Genomic DNA, 9,831 nt, shown 5'->3' on the forward strand with positions numbered 1-9,831 from the left:
TCATAGGAATTGTAATGCCCAACTCCCTGTCATATTCCCTTTTATCTCATTATATTTCTGATATTCCTAAGTATACCCTCAAATTTATAACACATATTTTGAGTGCTGCCAAATGCCATATAGCTTTATATTGAAAAAACTCAGTTCCACCATTCTCTATCTTTATTATAAATACAATTTGGCACATCTATCATTGTGAATACTTCACCAGAATTTTTCATAACACTGCAAATAAGTTCTCATATACTTGGATCTTTGGACTAACTGAAATCCCCCTATTTCAACCCTTTTATAACTGGATTGATTCGCCCCCATCATGACTAAGATATTTTCACACCCTGACAAAATTCTCAATTCACTGGGTATAATCCTGTTATTTCTTACTTTGCACAAGTTCATATTATAGTGTCCATTTGTAAGAAATGATCCAAGTTAGAAACTTTTAAGCAGTTTAAGTTCAGTTCTGCTGGTTCATCTTCCCTTACTGATAATATCCATTAGAAAGCACTTTCATGTGTCTCTGTGGGGCAATTGGTTAGCGTGTTTTCGGCTGTTAACTGAAATGTTGGTGGTTCAAGCCCACCCAGGGAAGTTTTTGGTGTTTGTTATTCTGTGGCAGGAGGATTCTGTATTTGACAAAATTTACCAGGCATTTGTCTTCATTTTACCTCAATACACAAACTTACATGGAAATTAACAGCTATGACTTTACTAACTCTACATCCATGGCTTTCCAGCTAGTGTTAGATAATACTAGAAAGAACTTTACAAATTGAAAACAAGTGATCAGTCCTAAGAAGATATAGAGAATAAGCTAAAAATTCACAGTGACTTATATCCAGAAGAATAACAAAAATGTATTAATATATACCAGATACTGGGATCCACTGGGTTAATTCTGAGAAATTGATTCAATTATTTACAAATGGGGTAAGTTAACGCTGCAACAGTATAGTAACACCAGTTACAGCAGTTGAAATTAGACCCCTAGCAACCCGATATCACTTTTTTATGCAGCATTATGGGGCTACAACAAATTGCTGCAAGTTTGGAGCTACCATAAGTGTGGCTTATAGTCCGTTACTCACAGGAAATGTGGTGTATCAGCTCTTTGAATCAACCCCAAATTGTTTGCATGTAATTTTCAAGACAACTATATGTGACTCAACATTCCTCTGGGGCATCAGAAGAAAATAAAAACAGTGAAGAATTTTATCAGGAATGTTATTCTTCACTTGAAATACTGCGGCAAATTTTGGTTCCAAAATCTTATCTGGAGAATGCGGGCATCGATGCTGCTACCTCTCGCATGCTAAGCGAGTGCTCTACCATTTTAGCTAATTCCCCTTTGATGTTAAAACCATTTACACCACTTACACCAAGAGGACTGGATTACATTTAGAGATAACATTTCAAAAACATCCATTAGCCTCAAGTTTAGAGAAATCCCATTATCGTTGGTATTTAGTACCTTTATGATTTCATAAAATGTTTCCTTCTTTATCACCATTGTGTTGGAGACTATGTGGGGCTGAGGAAACTGTCCCACATCTGGTGGCACTGTCCCAACTTACTTCCATTGTGGACAGACATACATTGTCTTGCTTTCCTTCTCATAGGAATTGTAATGCCCAACTCCCTTTCATATTCCCTTTTATCTCATTATATTTCTGATATTCCTAAGTATACCCACAAATTTATAACACATATTTTGAGTGCTACCAAATGCCATATAGCTTTATATTGAAAAAACTCAGTTCCACCATTCTCTATCTTTATTATAAATACAATTTGGCACATCTATCATTGTGAATACATCACCAGAATTTTTCATAACACTGCAAATAAGTTCTCATATACTTGGATCCTTGGACTAACTGAAATCCCCCTATTTCAACCCTTTTATAACTGGATTGATTCACCCCCATCATGACTAAGATATTTTCACACACTGACAAAATTCTCAATTCACAGGGTATAATCCTGTTATTTCTTACTTTGCACAAGTTCATATTATAGTGTCCATTTGTAAGAAATGATCCAAGTTAGAAATTTTAAGCAGTTTAAGTTCAATTCTGCTGGTTCATCTTCCCTTACTGATAATATCCATTAGAAAGCATTTTCATGTGTCTCTGTGGCGCAATTGGTTAGCATGTTCGGTTGTTAACTGAAAGGTTGGTGGTTCAAGCCCACCCATTGATGTGTTTGGTATTTGTTATTCTGTGACAGGAGGATTCTGTATTTGACAAAATTTACCAGGCATTTGTCTTCATTTTACCTCAATACACAAACTTACATGGAAATTAACAGCTATAACTTTACTAACTCTACATCCGTGGCTTTCCAGCTAGTGTTAAATAATACTAGAAAGAACTTTACAAATTGAAAACAAGTGGTCAGTCCTAAGAAGATATAGAGAATAAGCTAAAAATTCACAGTGACTTATAGCCAGAAGAATAACAAAAATGTATTAATATATACCAGATACTGGGATCCACAGGGTTAATTCTGAGAAGTTGATTCAATTATTTACAAATGGGGTAAGTTAACCTTGCAACAGTATAGTAACACCAGTTACAGCAGTTGAAATTGGACCCCTAGCAACCCGATATCACTTTTTTATGCAGCATTATGGGGCTACAACAAATTGCTGCAAGTTTGGAGCTACCATAAGTGTGGCTTATAGTCAGTTACTCACAGGAAATGTGGTGTATCAGCTCTTTGAATCAACCCCAAATTGAATGCATGTAATTTTCAAGACAACTATATGTAACTCAGCATTCCTCTGGGGCATCAGAAGAAAATAAAAACAGTGAAGAATTTTGGTCAGGAATGTTATTCTTCACATGATATACTGCAGCAAATTTTGGTTCCAAAATATTATCTGGAGAATGTGGGCATCGATGCCGCTACCTCTCGCATGCTAAGCGAGCGCTCAACCATTTGAGCTAATTCCCCTTTGATGTTAAAACCATTTACACCACTTACACCAAGAGGACTGGATTACATTTAGAGATAACATCTTAAAAACATCCATTAGCCTCAAGTTTAGTGAAATCCCATTATCGTTGGTATTTAGCACCTTAATGATTTCATAAAATGTTTCCTTCTTTATCACCATTGTGTTGGAGACTTTGTGGGGCTGAGGAAACTGTCCCACATCTGGTGGCACTGTCCCAACTTACTTCCATTGTGGACAGACATACATTGTCTTGCTTTCCTTCTCATAGGAATTGTAATGCCCAACTCCCTTTCATATTCCCTTTTATCTCATTATATTTCTGATATTCCTAAGTATACCCACAAATTTATAACACATATTTTGAGTGCTACCAAATGCCATATAGCTTTATATTGAAAAAACTCAGTTCCACCATTCTCTATCTTTATTATAAATACAATTTGGCACATCTATCATTGTGAATACATCACCAGAATTTTTCATAACACTGCAAATAAGTTCTCATATACTTGGATCCTTGGACTAACTGAAATCCCCCTATTTCAACCCTTTTATAACTGGATTGATTCACCCCCATCATGACTAAGATATTTTCACACACTGACAAAATTCTCAATTCACAGGGTATAATCCTGTTATTTCTTACTTTGCACAAGTTCATATTATAGTGTCCATTTGTAAGAAATGATCCAAGTTAGAAATTTTAAGCAGTTTAAGTTCAATTCTGCTGGTTCATCTTCCCTTACTGATAATATCCATTAGAAAGCATTTTCATGTGTCTCTGTGGCGCAATTGGTTAGCGTGTTTGGCTGTTAACTGAAAGGTTGGTGGTTCAAGCCCACCCTGGGACGTGTTCGGTATTTGTTATTCTGTGACAGGAGGATTCTGTATTTGACAAAATTTACCAGGCATTTGTCTTCATTTTACCTCAATACACAAACTTACATGGAAAATAACAGCTATGACTTTACTAACTCTACATCCATGGCTTTCCAGCTAGTGTTATGGTGCATACACACGATCAGATTTTTCCTTCAGATATGAACGATAACGATTTAAAAATCGTTCAGTCGTTCATATCTGAAGGAAAATCGTTCATATCTGACATGCCTGAACGATGGACGATCAACGATGCGCGTTCCCGTTTGTCAGATAACGATATCTGACATCTGATGGGTTTGCAGTCAGACTTGGACGATTCCATTCATTTTAATGCAGTCAAAAATCGTTCAATCGTTCAAATCGTTCAAAACTTTGGTAAAATCGTACAAATCGTTCAGATCGTTTAATCGTTCAATCGTTCATCTGACAAATCTGACAAGTCTGACAAATCTGACCGTGTGTACGCTCCATAAGATAATACTAGAAAGAACTTTACAAATTGAAAACAAGTGGTCAGTCCTAAGAAGATATAGAGAATAAGCTAAAAATTCACAGTGACTTATAGCCAGAAGAATAACAAAAATGTATTAATATATACCAGAAACTGGGATCCACTGGGTTAATTCTGAGAAGTTGATTCTATTATTTACAAAGGGGGTAAGTTAACCTTGCAACAGTATAGTAACACCAGTTACAGCAGTTGAAATTGGACCAATAGCAACCCGATATCACTTTTTTATGCAGCATTATGGGGCTACAACAAATTGCTGCAAGTTTGGAGCTACCATAAGTGTGGCTTATAGTCAGTTACTCACAGGAAATGTGGTGTATCAGCTCTTTGAATCAACCCCAAACTGAATGCATGTAATTTTCAAGACAACTATATGTAACTCAGCATTCCTCTGGGGCATCATAAGAAAATAAAAACAGTGAAGAATTTTGGTCAGGAATGTTATTCTTCACTTGATATACTGCAGCAAATTTTGGTTCCAAAATCTTATCTGAAGAATGTGGGCATCGATGCCGCTACCTCTCGCATGCTAAGCGAGCGCTCAACCATTTGAGCTAATTCCCCTTTGATGTTAAAACCATTTACACCACTTACACCAAGAGGACTGGATTACATTTAGAGATAACATCTTAAAAACATCCATTAGCCTCAAGTTTGGTGAAATCCCATTATCGTTGGTATTTAGTACCTTAATGATTTCATAAAATGTTTCCTTCTTTATCACCATTGTGTTGGAGACTTTGTGGGGCTGAGGAAACTGTCCCACATCTGGTGGCACTGTCCCAACTTACTTCCATTGTGGACAGGCATACATTGTCTTGCTTTCCTTCTCATAGGAATTGTAATGCCCAACTCCCTGTCATATTTCTTTTTATCTCATTATATTTCTAATATTCCTAAGTATACCCACAAATTTATAACACATATTTTGAGTGCTACCAAATGCCATATAGCTTTATATTGAAAAAACTCAGTTCCACCAATCTCTATCTTTATTATAAATACAATTTGCCACATCTATCATTGTGAATACATGACCAGAATTTTTCATAACACTGCAAATAAGTTCTCATATACTTGGTTCCTTAGACTAACTGAAATCCCCCTATTTCAACCCTTTTATAACTGGATTGATTTGCCGCCATCATGACTAAGATATTTTCACACACTGACAAAATTCTCAATTCACAGGGTATAATCCTGTTATTTCTTACTTTGCACAAGTTCATATTATAGTGTCCATTTGTAAGAAATGATCCAAGTTAGAAACTTTTAAGCAGTTTAAGTTCAATTCTGCTGGTTCATCTTCCCTTACTGAAAATATCCATTAGAAAGCATTTTCATGTGTCTCTGTGGTGCAATTGGTTAGCGTGTTCGGCTGTTAACTGAAAGGTTGGTGGTTCAAGCCCACCCTGGGACGTGTTCGGTATTTGTTATTCTGTGACAGGAGGATTCTGTATTTGACAAAATTTACCAGGTATTTGTCTTCATTTTACCTCAATACACAAACTTACATGGAAATTAACAGCTATGACTTTACTAACTCTACATCCATGGCTTTCCAGCTAGTGTTAGATAATACTAGAAAGAACTTTACAAATTGAAAACAAGTGGTCAGTCCTAAGAAGATATAGAGAATAAGCTAAAAATTCACAGTGACTTATAGCCAGAAGAATAACAAAAATGTATTAATATATACCAGAAACTGGGATCCACTGGGTTAATTCTGAGAAGTTGATTCAATTATTTACAAAGGGGGTAAGTTAACCTTGCAACAGTATAGTAACACCAGTTACAGCAGTTGAAATTGGACCAATAGCAACCCGATATCACTTTTTTATGCAGCATTATGGGGCTACAACAAATTGCTGCAAGTTTGGAGCTACCATAAGTGTGGCTTATAGTCAGTTACTCACAGGAAATGTGGTGTATCAGCTCTTTGAATCAACCCCAAACTGAATGCATGTAATTTTCAAGACAACTATATGTAACTCAGCATTCCTCTGGGGCATCATAAGAAAATAAAAACAGTGAAGAATTTTGGTCAGGAATGTTATTCTTCACTTGATATACTGCAGCAAATTTTGGTTCCAAAATCTTATCTGAAGAATGTGGGCATCGATGCCGCTACCTCTCGCATGCTAAGCGAGCGCTCAACCATTTGAGCTAATTCCCCTTTGATGTTAAAACCATTTACACCACTTACACCAAGAGGACTGGATTACATTTAGAGATAACATCTTAAAAACATCCATTAGCCTCAAGTTTAGTGAAATCCCATTATCGTTGGTATTTAGTACCTTAATGATTTCATAAAATGTTTCCTTCTTTATCACCATTGTGTTGGAGACTTTGTGCGGCTGAGGAAACTGTCCCACATCTGGTGGCACTGTCCCAACTTATTTCCATTGTGGACAGACATACATTGTCTTGCTTTCCTTCTCATAGGAATTGTAATGCCCAACTCCCTGTCATATTCCCTTTTATCTCATTATATTTCTAATATTCCAAAGTATACCCACAAATTTATAACACATATTTTGAGTGCTACCAAATGCCATATAGCTTTATATTGAAAAAACTCAGTTCCACCAATCTCTATCTTTATTATAAATACAATTTGCCACATCTATCATTGTGAATACATCACCAGAATTTTTCATAACACTGCAAATAAGTTCTCATATACTTGGATCCTTGGACTAAATGAAATCCCCCTATTTCAACCGTTTTATAACTGGATTGATTCGCCCCCATCATGACTAAGATATTTTCACACCCTGACAAAATTCTCAATTCACAGGGTATAATCCTGTTATTTCTTACTTTGCACAAGTTCATATTATAGTGTCCATTTGTAAGAAATGATCCAAGTTAGAAACTTTTAAGCAGTTTAAGTTCAATTCTGCTGGTTCACCATCCCTTACTGATAATATCCATTAGAAAGCATTTTCATGTGTCTCTGTGGCGCAATTGGTTAGCGTGTTCAGCTGTTAACTGAAAGGTTGGTGGTTCAAGCCCACCCATGGACGTGTTTGGTAATTGTTATTCTGTGACAGGAGGTTTCTGTATTTGACAAAATTTACCAGGCATTTGTCTTCATTTTTCCTCCATAAACAAACTTACATGGAAATTAACAGCTATGACTTTACTAACTCTACATCCATGGCTTTCCAGCTAGTGTTAGATAATACTAGAAAGAACTTTACAAATTGAAAACAAGTGGTCAGTCCTAAGAAGATATAGAGAATAAGCTAAAAATTCACAGTGACTTATAGCCAGAAGAATAACAAAAATGTTTTAATATATACCAGATACTGGGATCCACTGGGTAAATTCTGAGAAGTTGATTCAATTATTTACAAATGGGGAAAGTGAACCTTGCAACAGTATAGTAACACCAGTTACAGCAGTTGAAATTGGACCCCTAGCAACCCGATATCACTTTTTTATGCAGCATTATGGGGCTACAACAAATTGCTGCAAGTTAGGAGCTACCATAAGTGTGGCTTATAGTCAGTTACTCACAGGAAATGTGGTGTATCAGCTCTTTGAATCAACCCCAAATTGAATGCATGTAATTTTCAAGACAACTATATGTAACTCAGCATTCCTCTGGGGCATCAGAAGAAAATAAAAACAGTGAAGAATTTTGGTCAGGAATGTTATTCTTCACTTGATATACTGCAGCAAATTTTGGTTCCAAAATCTTATCTGGAGAATGTGGGCTTCGATGCCGCTACCTCTCGCATGCTAAGCGAGCGCTCAACCATTTGAGCTAATTCCCCTTTGATGTTAAAACCATTTACACCACTTACACCTAGAGGACTGGATTACATTTAGAGATAACATCTTAAAAACATCCATTAGCCTCAAGTTTAGTGAAACTCCATTATCGTTGGTATTTAGCACCTTAATGATTTCATAAAATGTTTCCTTCTTTATCACCATTGTGTTGGAGACTTTGTGGGGCTGAGGAAACTGTCCCACATCTGGTGGCAGTGTCCCAACTTATTTCCATTGTGGACAGACATACATTGTCTTGCTTTCCTTCTCATAGGAATTGTAATGCCCAACTCCCTGTCATATTCCCTTTTATCTCATTATATTTCTGATATTCCTAAGTATACCCTCAAATTTATAACACATATTTTGAGTGCTGCCAAATGCCATATAGCTTTATATTGAAAAAACTCAGTTCCACCATTCTCTATCTTTATTATAAATACAATTTGGCACATCTATCATTGTGAATACATCACCAGAATTTTTCATAACACTGCAAATAAGTTCTCATATACTTGGATCCTTGGACTAACTGAAATCCCCCTATTTCAACCCTTTTATAACTGGATTGATTCGCCCCCATCATGACTAAGATATTTTCACACTCTGACAAAATTCTCAATTCACAGGGTATAATCCTGTTATTTCTTACTTTGCACAAGTTCATATTATAGTGTCCATTTGTAAGAAATTATCCAAGTTAGAAACTTTTAAGCAGTTTAAGTTCAATTCTGCTGGTTCATCTTCCCTTACTGATGATATCCATTAGAAAGAATTTTCATGTGTCTCTGTGGCGCAATTGGTTAGCGTGTTCGGCTGTTAACTGAAAGGATGGTGGTTCAAGCCCACCCAGGGACTGGTATTTGTTATTCTGTGATAGGAGGATTCTGTATTTGACAAAATTTACCAGGCATTTGTCTTCATTTTACCTCAATACACAAACTTACATGGAAATTAACAGCTATGACTTTACTAACTCTACATCCATGGCTTTCCAGCTAGTGTTATATAATACTAGAAAGAACTTTACAAATTGAAAACAAGTGATCAGTCCTAAGAAGATATAGAGAATAAGCTAAAAATTCACAGTGACTTATAGCCAGAAGAATAACAAAAATATATTAATATATACCAGATACTGGGATCCACTGGGTTAATTCTGAGATGTTGATTCAATTATTTACAAAGGGGGTAAGTTAACCTTGCAACAGTATAGTAACACCAGTTACAGCAGTTGAAATTGGACCCCTAGCTACCCGATATCACTTTTTTATGCAGCATTATGGGGCTACAACAAATTGCTGCAAGTTTGGAGCTACCATAAGTGTGGCTTATAGTCAGTTACTCACAGGAAATGTGGTGTATCAGCTCTTTGAATCAACCCCAAATTGAATGCATGTAATTTTCAAGACAACTATATGTAACTCAGCATTCCTCTGGGGCATCAGAAGAAAATAAAAACAGTGAAGAATTTTGGTCAGGAATGTTATTCTTCACTTGATATACTGCAGCAAATTTTGGTTCCAAAATCTTATCTGGAGAATGTGGGCATCGATGCTGCTACCTCTCGCATGCTAAGCGAGCGCTCAACCATTTGAGCTAATTCCCCTTTGATGTTAAAACCATTTACACCACTTACACCAAGAGGACTGGATTACATTTAGAGATAACATCTTAAAAACATCCATTA

The 9,831-nt window shown here is 36.2% G+C and overlaps 1 non-coding gene across 1 annotated transcript; it reads left to right on the forward strand.

The window, feature by feature from the left end:
- The first annotated feature begins 8,925 nt into the window (after positions 1–8,925).
- TRNAN-GUU (transfer RNA asparagine (anticodon GUU)) lies at positions 8,926–8,999 on the forward strand. The gene has a single exon. It is a non-coding gene; the product is annotated as a tRNA-Asn (tRNA).
- The last annotated feature ends 832 nt before the right edge of the window (positions 9,000–9,831 follow it).

The sequence above is a fragment of the Taudactylus pleione genome, unplaced genomic scaffold (genome assembly GCF_031769625.1).
Source record: "Taudactylus pleione unplaced genomic scaffold, aTauple2 ptg000174l, whole genome shotgun sequence".
In the NCBI taxonomy this organism is placed as follows: Eukaryota; Metazoa; Chordata; class Amphibia; order Anura; family Myobatrachidae; genus Taudactylus; species Taudactylus pleione.